The following is a 17,974-nucleotide window of genomic DNA, read 5'->3' as shown; positions in this document are numbered from 1 at the left end:
TGAGTCGATGTTGAAAATAATATTTAAGGAGCACCATGAACCCAGCTTCTCTGTTGTCGGTTAGCAGCTGGGGGTCTGGCCCCCACCGCTTCATCCCTGTGTCCCTACAGCGCCTAATACACAACTTGGCACCCTGGAGTGTTATGGAAATATTGGCTTTATTACAAAAATAAAGTCCAGAAGCTCCAGGATTGGTCCTGGAAAGAGCCTGCCTCGGGGCAGGGTGGGGGCGTACGTAGGGAAGGCTGCTCCAGGGGCCCTCTGGCCATATCAAGGACCCACCTTGTCCTCCTCGGAGGGGTCTGAAGACCACCACGCCTCCCTCCATGGTGGTCCCCTGGGAGGGCTGCACTTTTCCTCACATGCTGGCCCCAAACATCTTCCCAGGTGAGGTCCAGAGTCTGCTGAAGGGGGGCTAGAACGTGAAAAAAAGACTCTACCAAGGGAATAGGAAACCGCAGGAGGGAGGTAACTGAGAGATCAGGGAGACTGAAGAGCCCAGCTTTAAAACCCGGCTTTAAACATGAGCAGCTTGCGGTGCCCCCGTGGACTCCTTGCCCGGCCTCGGTGTGGCAGAGTATGGATTTCACTAAGTCCCAGGGCACCTGGGTGGCTCAGTGGGTTAAGCATCCCAGGGTCCTGGGATCAAGCCCCACATCTGGCTCCATGCTCGGCGAGAAGCCTGCTTCTCCCTCTCCCACTCCCTCCATGAGTGTTCCTTCTCTTGCTGTCTCTCTCTGTCAAATAAATAAAATCTTTTAAAAAAAAAAAATTTTTTTTTCACTGCGTCCTGCAGGAAGGCTGCCTGAGGCTTCCAGAACAGACATGTCCCTATTCCTGCAGGACCAAATAGGAAAACCAGGCGACGATTCACCCAGGAAGCACTTGAGCTGAAGCTGTCCACGTTTCCCTTCTCAAGTGAAAGGACACAGTGGGTGTGTGTGCTTCCCACCCCCTGGAATAAACCAAGGGGAGGCAGTCATCCGAAACGCCGGGAGGGAGACCTTTCTCACACACGACCATCCCAGTGACTGCTGACATTATTGTACAGAAATCTCATAGAGCAGGGTCAGACCTGCAGGCACCCCACATTTACATATAAGGAAACTGAGTCCCAGGGAGGGAAGTGACTTACCCAAGGTCACACCACACAAGCTCTCTTTGCCCTGGGTCCCCTCCTCCTCCCACAACGGCCCCCCTCCTCACTTGCAATGATGATCAGCTCTGAGGTGAGAGGGTTAACCTTCATTCTGAAAAGATATTAGTAGTGATTTATATTCTTAAATGTGGCTAATGGCAGAAATAAAATGATAATGAGAAAGCAACACATGCTCTCCAAGTGACTGTTCGCCAAAGCGAACATTAAGCCTGATTTGATCACCCCCATTAGAGATTTCAGCTGAACATTATGGAGATGCTTCTGCTGAATTTTTCTGATGGATGTGGCAGGGTCAGCTGCTAGGGATAAAGAACCATCCCTGAAATGTCCAACTAGACAAAATTTTATCAATTATAAGTACAAGAGAATTTGAAGTGCTCCATGTAAATCAAACTATTTCTAAAATGAAGCAGTTATTTTTCAAAATTCATGTGTGTAATACAAGCAGTTTTACCTTTATTGGCCTTTCTCATAAGTAAAACGTTATTTGGGGAGGGTAGATTTTATTTATTGTTTCAGATGTCAGGTTTTATAAAGTAAGAGACACCTTACTTTAAGTCCGGAAGCCACCTTAGAGACTCTCTGGTCAACCTCTCCGTTTTCCAAATGAGGCGGCTGTGGTCCAGAAAGGGGAAGTGACTGTTTCAAGGTCACACAGCAATCAGCATCAGAGCTAGACCTACCAAAATGCCTCGGGATCCAGGTCAAGGTGTCATCTGATCAAAAGCCAGCAGAACTCCTTGCCCTGTGAGTTGCAGGAACAAGATTACAGTAAGGAAAATACAAAAGAACACAGTCTACTTCCTATTTAAGTCTTTTATTTTGCCTTTAAAAATATAATATTGTTACTCAATTTCCAAAAAAGCTTTAATGGCATAAAATAAGACAGCTGGAGAAAGAGAGAGAGAGAAAGAAAGGAGGAAGAAAAGAAAGGAGGGAGGAAGAAAGGAGGAACAAAGGCAGGCAAGCAGAAATAAGAACGCATGTATGGGGTGTGTGTGTGTGTGTGTGTGGTCTTGTGTGAGGGGGAAGGGTGATCAAAGAATACATATTTTGGGTGAAATCAAAACCTTTAGTAAGAATAGCCATTAAAATTGATTTAGATCTGCTTGCCCTGGCTATAAAATTTTCATTTGCTTATTTATTTCCCAAAAACCCTACAGCCAAGGCGTAACTAGAGAGTCTCCCTTTCTTACCGCTCCTATCACAGCTTCCTATACCCCAGTCGGAGAACCACAGAGCAACACTGCAGCCCTCTGGACCTGAAAGGCTAGTCAGTCGCCACCAAGCCCAACCCCCCAGTTGACAAGGGCAGCTGGAACCCCAGAGAGAGAAGTAAATTGCCACCGTCATGGCACAGTCCACAAAAAGGTGAAGGGAAAAGCTGGAGAGACACCGGACACCTCATGTCTTGAGTTTCAGGGATGCTAATGATTAAAATTAAAAAAAAAAAAAAAGTTTAACTTGTTTTTACAAATAACTCCAGTTGCCTAGCAACAGGCTGGCATCCCTGAGCTTCTTTAACCTCCTCCCTGAGAACCTTGAGCCTGACGGTCACAGAACTTCTTCCTTCCATGGTATTTTATTAGGTACAATATCCTTTCATGCCTGGCATGTCCCATGGTACTGTGGCTTATCCCCAAGAGGCAAAGGGCAGAATAGGAAATCGGCTTCAGAGAGTTAGACTGGGCCAAGGTCACACCACCCGGCAGGGCTGCTGGTGGATCAGCTCCTGACCGTGAATCAGGCTCTTGAAGGCGAGTCCACTCTTTCCTGTCTGTGCCGTGCGTCCCCCAACCCCGAGAGGCGGGGGAGAGTGCACCCCACTGCCCACTGACAGAAACCGTACAAGGACATGGTGACAGCTAGTCGGGGTGCCAGCTCCATGGTCAAGTGCTATCTCTTACAAACATTCAACATCTAACACAGGGGGTTTCTGTGAAATGCTTATGTTAAAGGGATATGTGTGTGTGTGTGTGTGTGTGTGTGTGTGCGCGCGCGCACATGCGCGCGCCTGCATATTATCCCCGCCAAGGTAAAAGAGTCAAAGGCTTCCTGAACACCGAAGGATATGTCAACAGATGTCCTGCCAACCACGTGGTCACCCAGGGGCTTCTGGGAGTTAGGTTACCACTGGTCCAAAACTCCAGAAGGAGATTCAAGGGCTTTGGATGAGGCTAGGATTGAGAGAGACATAGGGAAAACGTAAAGCAATTGTCAAGCGTGGATTGAGGAAGATTACCTCTGTAGTCAGGATCCTACCTCGGGATCTGAGACTTAAAGTTAAAAATAATAGTAATAAGGGAGCATGTTGGTTCCATCTGAGTAGGAAAAGCCAGTGTCTACAGGCGGCTGGCTGCTGAGCGAGGCCTTCATCCTGCCGGGGCATCCACGGAGACACTGTCAGAGACAAGGATAACTGGAAGCAGATCCCAGCTGGGGCATCACCCCCACCCAACCCCCCCCCCTTGTGAATGTGCAGTCCTGGCGGTTAGAAAAAGTGTCTCCATCTTGTAAACACAGCAAATTTGATCTGGAAGTCATTGAGAAAACATAAACACGGAGCCTCATGCGGTCATGTTTACACTGCCCCAGCCCCAGTGAAAGATGAGCTGGTTATGGAAGGATGGGTTTTTTCCAAAGGCGCTTTTTTTTTTTAATGAAAATCCCAGGAAGCACACATTACCATGAAGACCAAAATCCCGAAGGAGAGACCACAAGAGCACGAACAAGTGTTGCCTACGCACGTAACAGACATAATGCCACATTTACGTGGGCTCTGTTCTGCAATTGCATAAGCTGCTTCACCAAAAAGTCAATTGCTTTTGAAATGGAAGTTAACAGTACTGGAACATCTTCTGAACTAGGCCCTTAGTTAAGAATATGGGTTCATGACGATTTCGTGCTTCCCAAACCCATTCCAAATTTGCAGTAACATGGACTGGAATTCAGTCCAGTTCCCTATATTTAACCAACACATAGACAAGGGTCCAGATGGGGAACTGACTTACTTAAGGTCACAGAGCTTGTTGGTGCCAGAGGCAAAAATAGGACAATGATTTCCCGATGTCAGCTGGTTCTTTCAGTCTCTTCCAGATGTTGCGATCTAACTAACATTCTTGCCCAAAGGCATTTATTTGGTATTATGACCTATAGGGATCAGGTAATGCTGTTAGTCCATAACTGTGGGCAGGAAAGAAACGTGCATGATTGTTCTATAAATAAACTAATTCTGCTTAGGAGCGCCCTGCCCTGGTGGGTGAAGAAATTCAGCACCTCGGTCAGGAATGAATGGGGGTCCTCCCGGAAGCAGCAGCAGCACCCACTCAGGGGGACATGGAAGGGCCCAGGGTGCATCAGTGCAGTAGCTGTAAAGGCCTCTGGTTATTGAGATCCTCGCACGTCAAGGTCTTTCCAGGCTAGTAGCTCACCTGCTCCTGGGCTGTGGCGTCTGCAGAAGATGCCGGTTCCCAGACTCACCACGGCTCTGCCTCCACTCTGGGGTCCTGAAAGGGAAGGGAGTCAGGGCCTGGAACTCAAGCCACTTCTCTTCTATGTCGGGAAGACCTCTTCAGCTCACTTTCTCTCCACTCCCCTGATTCTCTCTCTTCTGCTCCTACTCCCCAGCCTCTCCGGCTACCTCCTTCCCAGGTTAGCACAATCTTTTCCAAAGCCAGGCCAGAAAGGCAGAGAGAGGAGTGCCTTGGGTGGCTCAGTCAGTTAAGTGTCTGCCTTCGGTTCAGGCCATGATCCCGGACTCCTGGGATGGAGCCTCACATCAGGTTCCCCACTCAACGGGAAGCCTGCTTCTCCCTCTCACACTCCCCTTGCTTGTGTTCCCTCTCTCCCTATCTCTCTCTGGGTCAAATAAATAAATAAAATATTAAAAAAAAAATAACACAAGAAAGAAAGGGAGAGAAAATTATCTTGAAGAACTCCTGCGTTCAACCCTGTGCCCAAGGAGCCCTGATACAAGGAAACCCCAAAGGGCTATCTACCTAGAACGAGAAAGGGCGAAATACAATAAGAACAAATTCCAAACGGGTATCTCAGTGAATTATCCTGCTATTGGTCTATGCCACCTTTACCATGCAGAGTTCAGATCCTTTCATAATGATACAGCGATGCACCTGGTACAACACTGGCCGTCTACCGAGCACTTTCAGACTCACCCGCTTGTTTCGCCCTCAAACACCAAGGTCACTCTTATCACCCCATTTCAGATGAGGAGACTAAGGCTTAGTGAAGTGATGAGATACTTGTGGTTCCTTTCTCCTGGTCCTGAGAAGAGGGTGTCAAGCCATGCGTGTCAAACACCCTCTGAACTTGGCCACACTCTCAGAAAACCAGTGCTCGTTAATGCCACTCCGTGATATATTTCCTCCTCCTATTTTAAACAGCCCGATGAACTTAGGTAAAATAACATGCAACTTTTAACATTCTTCTGGGGTGAGCGCCATTGTTTTTGTTCACTGAGCTTCAAGGTTAGAAAAAAGAGACCAGAGATCATAAACAATCTCCCTACTTTAGTTCCTCCTCTGCATTTGAAGGTTTTGGAAAGAAATTCAGTGAATGATGAAAAGAATTGTTTAAATTCCCCGGGGTTGTTTGGATAAGGTCTTTGTGCCCTGGTGCCAAGACTCCTGAGACTGTCCTCAATCTCTGTTTGTCACCACACCCTGACCTGATCTGTACCTTCAAGGGGCTGGGTCACTGATCGGTGTCAACTTCTTCATCTCCCTGGAGACCCATAGCACAAAATGAAAAGAGCTTCCTCAGTCACTGCAATGGTCTCCATGTGTACTGGAATACTAAAATTCGTATGTTGAATCCCTAACCCCCAATGTCATGGTAGCAGGAGGTGGGACCTTCGGGAGGCAATGAGATCATGAATGGGATTAGTGCTTTTAATAAAAGGGACCCCCCTCTGCCCGCCAGAGCTCTCTCACCGCTTCTGCCTTCCAAAGACGCAATGAGAAGATGGCCTTCCATAAACCCAGAAGCAAGCCCTTACCCACGCCACCTCTTGGACTTCCAGCCCAGAACCGTGAGAAATACATTTCCGTTGTTTATAAGCCACGCAGCCTGTGGTATTCCGTGACAGCAGCCAGACTACGAGAGTCGTTCCCTCCATGCCCCTAGTCACCCAGCCAACATTTCCCAAGTGGCCCCTGTGTGCCGGCCATTGTTCTAGCACGTGGGATTCGGTCACAGAGCCCCTGCCCATGTGGAGTTCTGAGAGAGAGAGAGCAAGAGAGACAGTAAACAGAAATAAATAAATAGTATTCCAGGGGGTGGAAGCGGTGTGAAGGAAATACAGCTGACCCTTGAGTGGTTTAGCGGTTAGGGGCACCGACCACCTACTGCGTCAAAAATCCACGTGTAACTTCTGATCCCACCCCACCCCCCAGAACACAACTGCGAATAGCCTGCTACTGCCTGGGAGCCAACCCGTAACAGAAGGACTCGACGGATACACATTTTGCGGGTTGTATGTATTAGATAGCGCATTCTTACCACAAAGTAAGCCAGAGGAAGGAAAATGTTAAGAAAGTCTTGAGGAGGGGCGCCTGGGTGGCTCAGTCTGTTGACCGTCTGCCTTCAGCTCAGGTCATGATCCCAGGGTCCTGGGATCAAGTTCCACATCGGGCTCTCTGCCCAGCAGGGAGCCTGCTTCTCCCGCTCCCCCTGCTTGTGTTCATGATCTCTCTCCCTCTCCCTCTCCCTCTCCCTCTCTCTCAATCTCTCTCTTAAATAAATAAATAAAATCTTTTAAAAAAAGAAGAAAAGAAAATCATGAGGAGGAGAAGGTACTTTTAATACTGTATTGTATTTATATATATTAAAAAAAAAAAAACAACCCTGTGTATAAGTGGATCCACACAGTACAAACCTGTGTTGTTCGAGAGTCAACTGTATGGCAGGTAAGGGGGGGTCTTATTCCACAGAATAAGGTCTCCAAATGTCGCCCAGTGACACTGATGGTAAGGACTCAGAACCACTGTTGTTACTATCTTATTCCATTTACCAGGTCTGTGAGCAGGAGGAACATGAAATAATCAGTACAAATGGCCCCTGAAGGCTGTGCCCATTCACAAAACCCCAAAACAGAGGCCACAATATCAGGGACAGTAGCTGTGAGAAAGAACGAGATCAACTGCCACTTGTCCTGAGATTGGAAGCTCTCATACCCATCACAAGGTGACAGGAGCCAGTTGCAGAACCAAACGCAGGCCATGATCCCACCCAAGTAGGAAACCTACTAGCTAGTATAGTCATAAGTGTACCCGTGTACACATGCACATTCTAGAAGGATACACGGAAACCACTGACAGAGGTGTCATCTGGGAGCAGGGCAAGGAGGGTCAGATTATGGTTAGGGTAAGGGTAAAAGAAAGGGTGGGGTGGGGCGCCTAGGTAGCTCAGTCAGTTAAGCGTCTGCCTTTGGCTCAGGTCATGATCCCAGGGTCCTGGCATCAAGCACAGCATAGGGCTCCCTGCTCAGTGGGGAGCCTGCATCTCCCTCTCCCTCTGCCTGCCACTCTGCTTACTTGTGGTCTCTCTGTATCTCTCTGTCAAATAAATAAATAAAATCTTAAAAAAAAAAAAAAGGTGGGTCTTGGTCTTTTAACTCTTAATTTCTATTTCATTTAAACTTTTTAAAAATAAACAATTATCCATATATTGTGTAGTTTTAAAGAGGTTAGCCGAAAAGCAATGTTACCTGCATTGGCCATAGCTGCCTAAAGTCTCAAGTCTCAACACTAACATCCCTCTAGGATGTGACCTTGCTTAACTCACTAGCATTTGAGGGCCACCATTGCCAGGTGTGCAGGTTGTACACTGCACAATGAAAGGGGGAACCATTCACACAGAGCCCTCTTGACTGTGAAACATGGAACTCATCTTATCCAAGACTTCTCTCCTCCATGTCCAACCCCATGCCATCACATGCTCTATATTCACCATTTCCTGGATACAAGATATTATTTTGTGCTCTTTATAAACTCCAGTCCCTTTCTTACGAAAGTATCTCTTTACCTACTCCATCTACAATTTCTTATTCTTTCAAGACCTAGTTCAGACAGCTTTGGTTTTCAAAGGTCATTCTGACTCCCCAGCAGAATTTGTTCCTACCACTACCACCTCCCTTATCATATTGCTTTGACAATCTTCCCAGGGAATATCCTGGGGACAGAAACTTAATGTCATATTCATTTTGACTTGCTCTGAACTGATCGCATGAAACATGAGCAATGGAATAAATGAAGGGACATGAGTGGCAACCCTAGAACACTGGTTTTTAGATTGATCGTCTGCAATTTTTTCACTCTTGGAACAATTCGGTTTTTCAAACTGTTCTGCAAAACATCTCATTTACAAGGTTAATTCTGAATGTTAAAAAGAGGTTCCATGAGTGAATTTGGGGGAAATGCCAGATTACAGGCAAAGAGTTCCTTTATCTAGTCTTCTCAGAGGGTTTCATATGCTAATAATCACATCGAATTGTCAAGAAGGGGAAACAGAAAACCAGCTCCAAACTTATCTGACCATTAATCTGCTTTTCCACGAATACCTCTTCATTCAAGAGATCTACTGTTAGATTTCCTATGTCCCAGACTCCCTAACCAAGAGGGAAGCAACTATTTTATATATTAAGAAGTGGCAGAAGGAAAAGAGGAAGAGAGGGCTACAGCAAAACATGGGAGGATTCCCAGTGTCGAGCTCACATGTGAGTGCGATGTGGCTGGCAGTGGGCAGATACCAGAAGACGTCAAATGGAGGCTTTATGAGAACATCACCCTGGAATGACTGGAGAAAAAGGATCACTAGGGATCAAGGAAGGATGAGTCAGGAAGACAGGTGTGGGGCTGTTGCTATAGTCCTGGCTAGCCATGACGGTGGCCTCATGTGAAGCGGTAGCAGTGGAACTGAGAGACAGAGACATAAAGAGACAAAGAGACAGAGTGAGACAGAAAGACAGAGATGGAAAGACAGGGCAGAAAAAAAAAGACAAGGACAGGACATCTGGGTGGCTCACTAGGTGAAGCATGTGTCTTTGGCTCAGGTCATGAGTCCGCACTGGTTCCCAGCTCAGCGGGGAGTCTGCTTCTCCCTCGTGCTCTGCTCCTCCCCCATCCGTGCCTGCCCCCTTTCTCTCTCTCTCTCATTCTCTTTCAAATAAATAAGTAAAATCTCAAGAGAGAGAGACAGGAACAGAGAGACAGATGGAGAGAGACCTTCAGAGGAAGTTATAAAGTAGAATTACCAGGACTTAGGACTTATTCACCAGTTAAATTATACTGGGAGAGGTGGGAGGGGCTGAGGCAAAACTGAGACCAGCGTGCAAAACTGAAGGGGACATCAAAAAACTCAGGACTCGGGATAAATATTTTAAGGCAATATTTTTTAAGTCTACTTTTTAAAGTAATCTCTATACCCAATATGGGGCTCGAACTTAACCCCGAGATCTTCCAACTGAGCCAGCCACGCAACCCTCAATGCAATATTTTTAAAACTAAAACATAATGCAAAACATTCGTGATACAGAAAATATCAAATTTTTAAATAAAGACAGGATGTCTCTCCTTACTGGTGGTTTTTGTTGTTGTTGTTGTTGTTGTTGTTTTACTTCTGCCCTCATTGTGCAGTATGGCTCAGCAAGGCACTGAATGTAGGCTTACCTCTCTAGGTTACAGAATTGTGGTGCTTAGACGATGACCACCTCCATGAGGGATGGTGGTGAGGATGCTGAGTGGGAAAGAGGAGGGAGAGGGAAGCCACGGCACAGGAGGATGAAGGGAGGACACGAAAAAGACTGAGAGGAAGAAAGGAGAAAAGGATGAAGAGAAGTCCCGAGAAGATGAAGAAGAGAAGACACAGCGCTAAGTCAGATCATTGGTCTTCTAAATTATGACACAACTATTTCAGGTGAATTTCGAAGGTGAAAGCTGCTCTCCGCAGCCCGGGCCACTATGGGCCGTGGTGACAAACCGAAGAGAGATGGCACACTGATTCCAACGCTGCTGTGATTTTCATTTGAGAAAGAGGTGCCCCTCTAGGGAACATAGCCGCCCTGCCTGACTGCCCAGCAGGTGCCAGACTGGGACCAAAAATCTCGGTTCTTATGCACCGTGGTAGGGTAGGCACCCAGCCCCCTGAAGTCCCCGGGGAGTACAAACACACTAGGGATTGATCAGTGGCTCAGGGGAATCACTGCTTTCTCCTCTTTAGAAGGAGAGAGAGAGAGTTCGCCAGCAATGATACCATTGCTACCGTGACTCTCACGTTGAGCTCTAACCACTAGGCTCAGACAAACACAGCAGGCAAGAGAAATGACCCGAAGAAGCCACATGGAGCAAGCCAGGCAAGGAGCTGGGTTTCTTCCAAGGGAGAATTTGATGACGTGAATATGGTCTCCAGAGGAGGCAACTTCCCTGTAAATTCAAAGTGTGCCAGCAGTCCCCGTCACTCGGGGGCCCTTGCTGTGCTCTAGAGTCCGAACGGCCATGCACACAGCTGCTGAGGAAATGTCCTAGTGTCTGGCGAGCCCTAAGACACTTTTCCAGGGGACAGACAGGCCCCAGAAACAATCTTGGACTGAGTCAGGACACCCCTACCACTAACTTAATCAGATGACCTTAGATCATGACCTCTTTCTGGAACTAGGTTTTCACATCTACAAATAGAGGACACCGGGGTGCGGAGTAGGTTTCGCTCTCCTGTGGCTCCCAGATGCACATCCTGCCATGGGCCACACCAGATTCACCGGGCTGGGACGAGGAACAGGGGCGCCCTTTGCGCACCCTTTCTGGGCCAGCCCCCAGATTCCGGTTTGGTACATCCAAGACCCGCCAGGCTGGTGCCCATCACTGGCCCTGTGAGAAAGAACTGCTGGCCTCAAGGGACCTCTAACGTCCTTTGAGGCCCACAGACAGCTGGACACAACCACCAGACAAGGTGACTAGAAATTACATCAAAGTCATTTTGGGATGGGACTCTCGTTCAAGTGATGTGGAAAAGAAGGACGGAACAGCCTACAGATTTCAGACTATTTCAAAAAATAACTCTCGTGATGGGAACTAGAATCCACATAAATAAACAGAACTGAAAAGGCAATTAAAGAAAACTTCCCCTCAACTTCAACTCCTTTAAGTATTATCTACAGGCAGCGCTGGAGGGGCAAGGAGCGAGGGAAATCGCCGTGTCCCCAACAATTACAAAGCGATTGGTTGTGGAGGTCACCCTGGCCCCTGTTTGGGCCTGTTACAGCTCGCTAAGCTTGACTAAGCTTAGGTATTAGGAGAGCCTTCATTGGAACATTCCTGTTGAGGGACGGAGTTGGAGGAAGGGAGGAAGATTCTTTTTTTTTTTTTTTTTTTTTAACTGCCTGAGGCCCAGTCTAAGTCTTGGGGCACAGTTCTGTTTGTCTTCCCTCACTATTCACGTTGCGGCTGTCCCAGGCATTCTCTGCCCCGTTGCTCAGTGTTTGTTTACGGCAGCGAAGTAGAAAATTGTAATGTCTCCAATTGTTACTGGCTTGCTGATTGTGTGACCACCTGGCCTGCAGGATCCAGGACAAAGGCTGTAGTCCTGGATTTAAAGCCCGAGCTATGTACTTTAGGAGGAGGAGGACGAGAAGGGGACGTTTGTCCGCCTTTTGTTTGTGTCTGTGTGTTGTCTTGCAAGGAAGCATTTAAAGTTGGAATTATTTTAAATCAAACAATACCATACTTCTTGTGGCACCAGTTTGCAGGGGTTTTGTTTTTGGTTTTGGTTTTGGTTTTGGTTTTGGTTTGTTTTACAATGAAATGCCCTGGAACTGAGGAATTCCTTAATAAACAACTTCATACTTGATTTGCCGTGTTCATGAAGTTGGATGGGCCGTTTCCAGATGTTTTCCAAATAGGCCCTGTGCCCCAAGGTCCAGTGACGGCTCTAAGACATCCCTCTGGTGTGCAGGGACCCCACAGCTGTTTCAGCAGATTTTTTTTTTTTAATTTTATAAAATGCCACATTCAACATGCACGTTTCATCCAGAGAGGCTGCTAAGATGTTCAAAGGATTCAGAATTACCGGCCCACACCCCCGACCCTCTGGAGTCATATTAATGACTAATATTAATATTAGTCACAGAAAATATTTAACATCTGTACTGCCGTACCACCCAAAAATTGTAAATTGAAGGAAGATGTGTTTCTTGCCCTAAATTACCCAAGGAATTTTCAGAGTAGAGCTCAGTTACTGAGGATGGCCGGGACGCCACTGCTGGAAAACCCTTCCATGCTTAAACATGCCGAGGGACTACGAATGGATGGAAAGACAGCCCTTTGCTTTGAGCCTTACCTATACACGGCACTCAGCTGGCTCTGGCATAGTGATGATAATCATTGATAATAATAATACCATCTGGCATCACTTAACCATACACCAGGCCTGGAGTTCAATGCCTAATGCACGTAACCTCATTTACTCTTCCTACCCACATTGTTAGCTGCGTATTGTTAATCTTCCCACTTTACAGAAGAAAAATATATGAGGCTCCCAGAATCTAGATGTCTAGGCAAAGATCACAACACTGGTAACAAAACTGAAACCCAGCTTTGTGTGGCCTGGTGCCCATGGTCTCAGCCCCTCTGTGATTGCCACGGCCCCAATGCGCACAGAAAAGCATTAGCCATCTTGTCATTTGGATCCAGAGCACCTTACCAAGAACCCGTGAAGGGTGAGAACCCGGGAAGGGCTCAACTGTGGGCTGGGGTCAGAAGAGAGATGAATAGCCAATTCTGCTAATAACCAATCATGCTAACAGGGTGACCAGCGGTCCCAGTTTGCCTGGGATGGTCCTGGTTTTAGCACCATGAGCCTTCATCCCAGATGTGGTAGGCAGAATTCTAGGATGACTCCCCAATTCCTGGCCCCTGCTGTACACACAAACTCACCCACTTATTCAATAAAACATTAAATGTAGGTGTTGCCGTGAAGAGATTTTCCAAGTGCAAATGAGTTGACTTTAAGATACAGCGATGAGAGCTGCCTGGGTGGCTCAGTGGGTTAAGCCTCTGCCTTCAGCTCAGGTCATGATCTCAGGGTCCTAGGATCAAGTCCCACATGGGGCTTTCTGCTGGGCAGGGAGCCTGCTTCCTCCTCTCTCTCTCTCTCTCCTTGCCTCTCTGCCTACTTGTGATCTCTTTTTGTCAAATAAATAAAATCTTTAAAAAAAAAAAAAGATACAGACATGAGATGGGTGGGCCTGACCTTATCAGAGGAGCTCTTTAAAATCTGGGTTTAGAGGCCAGAGACAGAAGTCAGTGAGATCTGAAGCCCAGGGCAATTCAACAAGGCTTTAGAGATAGAGATCACATGGCAAGGAATAGGGGTGTCAGCTGCTAGGAGCTGAGTGGCCTCCAGCTGACAAGGAAATGAGGATTTCAGCCCGTATACTGGAAGAAATTGAAATCTGCCAACAACTTGAATGAGCTTGGAAACAGACTTTTACCCAGAATCTCCAGCGGATGACTCGGCCTGGTCAACACTTGATTTTCAGCCTTGGAGACTTGGAGCTACCCAGCCATTTGGGTGTAAGTTCATACGGGCATTGTTCTAAGCTGGTCGGTGGCAGTCCTTTCTTGTGCAGTCATCGAAGTGCCCTACACCAGGAAGCTTCACTCCTGGGCACACTGGAGCACTTGGTCACCCAAGTGACGGGAGCGGAAGCTCATGTGGTGTGTGTTGCTGGGAGATTCAGAGTTAGCCCCAGTACAGAGGGGAGGATTTCGACATGGGGGAGGGGCTGAGAGGCACTTCCGGAGGACACAGTATAAGCAAAGGCCAAGGCAGGTATGTGCAAGGGATACCCCTTCGAGGCTACCACGGCATCAGTTACATCTTGGAGAGAGGTCAGTGCTGGGGGCAGAGGCTTGGTACCTTCAACATTTGAAAGAGTTTGTTCCGGAGTCCTGAAAATGGAAATGAGATTAGCAGCCTATAACTGCATGTTTTGTGTCTGTCCTCCTGGCCCTGACCAGCTCAGCCTTCTCCAAGAAACTCTGAACCCCTGGAAGGCAGGGATGGGGCTGAAGCTGGATGACCCCAGAGCCAAGGGCCGGTGTGGCCCATCACTGATTGGGCAAGTTCAGTAAGCGCTAAGAGATGGATGAATGGTTTAATGTGGACAAAACAATCCTACTTCTAAGCCTGCAGCAACGTTGTCCCTGGAAATTCCTAAGAGGTTGGCAATATCCCATTCTGACCCTGCCTCCTCCTGGACCTGTCCCTCCTGCTGTGTACCTGAAGGGGCCTTCCGGGACCTCCTCCACAGGACCTGGGACTCTGAAGTCCAACGGCCAGTCTCAGTGCTGCTCCTTGGGCAAGTAACGTAACTTTTCTGTGCCTCCGTCTTCTCATGTGTGGCAAGGGCATAGCAGGTCCCACCTCACCTGGTGATTCTAAGGATTAAATGAGTCAGCACAACAGGAGAACCCTTGGCATAGAGCCCAGCAAAGGGTAAGTTCAGTCAGTTTAGTTGTTATTAGGATTCATTTTTACTTTAAATAATGACAGATTTGCTGACCAAATTCAGGTAGAGACCCTTGCACAACCCCACCCCAACCTAAGGGCATTTTCATTTTACGAGAAGATTCTTGAAATCACAAAAACTTTGAGAGGCAATAGGAGGACTTCCCGATGGAGGTGGGTTAGACCAGGGAACCTCCAGAAGGCAGCTCTTCCAAGTGTAGTGGGTAAACTAGCATAGGCCACACCTGGGAGCTGGGGAGAGCCGCAGATTCTCAGCCCTCCTCCACGTGGCCCGAGTCAGAATCTATTTTTCACAAGCTCCCCTGGGAGAGGCACCGGTGGACACAAGCTCCCATCGGTCCTGCATCTGGGTAATGCAGCGTCTCTCTGACCTTTCCTTACAATTTGCTTTAAAAGTTAGGCGAGCCAGACCATAGGCGAGCCAGACCACAAAACTCTGAGCTGGCAAGAGAGAGCCTCCTTTCTAGGGACAGCTGGCTCTCTACGTGTTTCAACAAACTGGCATTATCCAGGAGCTCTAATGGTCTGAAGTCAGGCTTAAAACTCAGCAAAAATAAACTTTCCAGGAAATTTCTGGCACACCCCCTCTTCAAACCCATCATCTCAGGAATGTTATCCAAGCAGTGGCCTCCTTTCCCACTTCTCAGTCCATTTCACATTTAGGATAGTTCTCGTTCTGGACCTGATCCACAAAATACACATACACAAATAGGAGAGAACAGGGAAGCTGCATTTATGAGGGCTTTAGGGAAGGACTCGGGAAAGTCCGTGATCTCATTTTGGCACACTTAGTGTTCTACTCCTTAATGCAAATAGTGTTTTAAAACAATGTCTTAAATCTGAGGGGCATCTGCTCTTGGGCCCTGGGGTTCAGAGAGGCATACTTGCAAATAGGAGAAGTAGAACGCACACATCTCCCTTCCTGTGGTCACAACTTCCTTCCACCCCAAGCCAGCGCAAGCGCTCAAGTCTTCCTTGAGGACCCAAACTCCAATCAGCCACATCCTTTGGACCCACTCACAAACATTCATATTCATGAATGGATGGACTCCTGAGTGGTACCCACTCCAGAGAGTATGATGAGGTGTAAGTCCTTCACCAGAGAAAACTCGGCTCAGAAGGGAGCAGAAGGGAAAGGTGTCGAGGGAACATATCAGTCAGGGTCTCTCCTACTTACCTATGGCCGTGTAACGATCCACTCTGATCTTAGCAGCTTAAAGAAGCAACGATTTCAGTATGTTTCTTAGAATCTGTGGGACAAAAATCAGGCAGGGCTCAGCTGGACTTCTCTGGGTCCAGTGTTTCCCATACTGGCAGTCAGACAGGGGATGCAGAGGCAGCAGGGTCCGGCCAGCAATCGCTCTCAGGGCTTCCCCTTCCGGCAGGTCTTCTTTCGGCCGGAGCCAACTTGGGCTCCCTCACAGCATGGCAGTCTCAGGACGAACTATTTACATGACAGCCCAGGGCTCCAAAGGTGAGTGTCCCAAGAGGACCGAGCAGAAGCTGTATTATCTGTTAGGACTCATTCAAAGTCATGGTGTCACTTCCCTCCTGCGGGAGAATTGTCAGAGTCACATTGTAAGAAGAGCACATGGGATGGGAGATACTGTTTTAACCATCTCTGGAAAATAAAATCTGCAACAGGCTCCCAACAGACACTTCACAAAGGAACTAGCTGCAAGACATAAGCAAAGTATAGGGAAGTAAGAGCTAAGTGAGATATCCTGACAGGACTGGTAACAGAGAAATTGCCATGCTCCCATTTGGAAGGAACAAGGAAAAGGGAGACGTTCTAGGAGCTCAGAGACAAGGGCTCTCTGGAGAATACAGGTGCCCTGACCTCCAGTCTCCTGCCTGGGCTCCCTATTGACCAGACCCAACAGGAAGCCCACACTGATCACACTGGAGAAGAATGGAGAGTGCATCTCCAGAGGCAAACAGAAGATGCCCAGCGGTAATAAATATCTGTAATACAAAAAAGATTATCATCTGGTGCCAACAGAGAAGTATGTGACATGTCTGGGCATGTCTGAAGAGGGAAATTTGGAGCCATTGCTATGTAATGTCCCAGAAATACAGACATGGCATAGGGGGATGTCCACATGCCAGCAGTCCTCTGGTCATCTGGGGTCCCACCCTTTCTCTTGGGGCTTAAGAGGATCCGGGGTGTTGGGAAGGAAGTTGTCCCCATGGGTAAACCAGATAGAACACACAAAGTCTCTGGGCATTAGCAAGAGTGTTCCTTGGATGGTCCCTGGTGGTGGTCCGACAAGAGGGACGGATGGCAAGGTTCCTCAGCAGCAACAATGTGACCATGGGATGGAGGAAACCTGTTGGGGTGGAGACTGGGTGGTCTGTGGCACTGTCTGGCCCCCCAGAGCAGGGCTCCCATGACCCCTGAATGAGTCCTCTTCTGTCCAAGTGGTCCCTCCAGGCATGGCTCTCATACTGAACTGCATCACCCTCTCCTCCTTGTCATGTTCCCTCCAGCTCCCCTCTCCCCACAATCCAGAGAGTCTTTATCTAAGATACCTGGGTATCTCCCAGGTAAGGGAGCCTGGTTTTTCATCTAGTCTTCCAAACTGGTTCTCTATCAGACAAAAGGAACACTCAAAAGTCCAGTTGCTTGTACTTCCGCATTCTCACCTTTTGAAACTCAAAAGCCAAGATCTGCATTCTGTATGTGTGTCCCCTCCTTAAAGCATACAGTATGGAAGTTTGGGAGGCCGGGGAGGGTTGCAAGATATGTGGCGGTGGTGGGTGGAGGGGTGTCATAGAACAAAAGAATGATCATGATTCAAACTAAGAGGTTTAAGAACCCCAAATACCACTTAGGGAGGTGGCCAGAAAATACTTCATTTGATTCTTTGAAGAATGGGTCAGATTTTAACAGGAAGAGCTGGAAGAAATTTTCCAAACAGACAGAAGAGAAGGATCATGAGAAATAAAGCACATTCCAGAAAGGACAGTTTGATTTATGAAGAATCTAAGGGTATTTGCATGTATTGGAAATGATTCTAGAACATCAGGGTGAGGCCTGGTCATGAAAGACCTTGAGAGAAACCTTTCATGTTGCACTTTAAAAAAGCCTTGAAGGGCATGACCGTGGGTAGGGTAACGGGGTCTGGGCCATGCTTTAGGAAGATTAGCACAGTGACAGCGTCCAGGAGGCAGGCGCTGTGGTTAGGATGTTGGACTCCATGTAGGTGTAAATTCGTCTGAGCCTTATGCCCGGCTCTGTCACCATCTGACTTGCAAGTCCACGGATTCAGCAGT

The 17,974-nt window shown here is 47.7% G+C and overlaps 1 long non-coding RNA gene across 5 annotated transcripts; it reads right to left on the bottom strand.

The window, feature by feature from the left end:
* Nucleotides 1-271: 271 nt before the first annotated feature.
* LOC131824710 (uncharacterized) lies at nt 272-13,860 on the bottom strand. Of its 5 annotated transcripts, none has more exons than XR_009350946.1 (5): nt 13,659-13,860; nt 4,591-4,665; nt 4,171-4,309; nt 3,422-3,559; nt 272-1,904 (listed from the first exon to the last, which is right to left on the bottom strand). It is a non-coding gene; the product is annotated as an uncharacterized LOC131824710 (long non-coding RNA). The 5 variants fall into 5 exon arrangements; XR_009350947.1 differs by having other exon boundaries at nt 3,422-3,536; XR_009350949.1 differs by lacking the exon at nt 4,171-4,309 and having other exon boundaries at nt 3,422-3,578.
* Nucleotides 13,861-17,974: the final 4,114 nt, after the last annotated feature.

The sequence above is a fragment of the Mustela lutreola genome, chromosome 2, assembly GCF_030435805.1.
Source record: "Mustela lutreola isolate mMusLut2 chromosome 2, mMusLut2.pri, whole genome shotgun sequence".
In the NCBI taxonomy this organism is placed as follows: Eukaryota; Metazoa; Chordata; class Mammalia; order Carnivora; family Mustelidae; genus Mustela; species Mustela lutreola.
The sequence above is the reverse complement of the archived record's forward strand: the minus strand, read 5'-3'. Positions and strand labels throughout refer to the sequence as shown.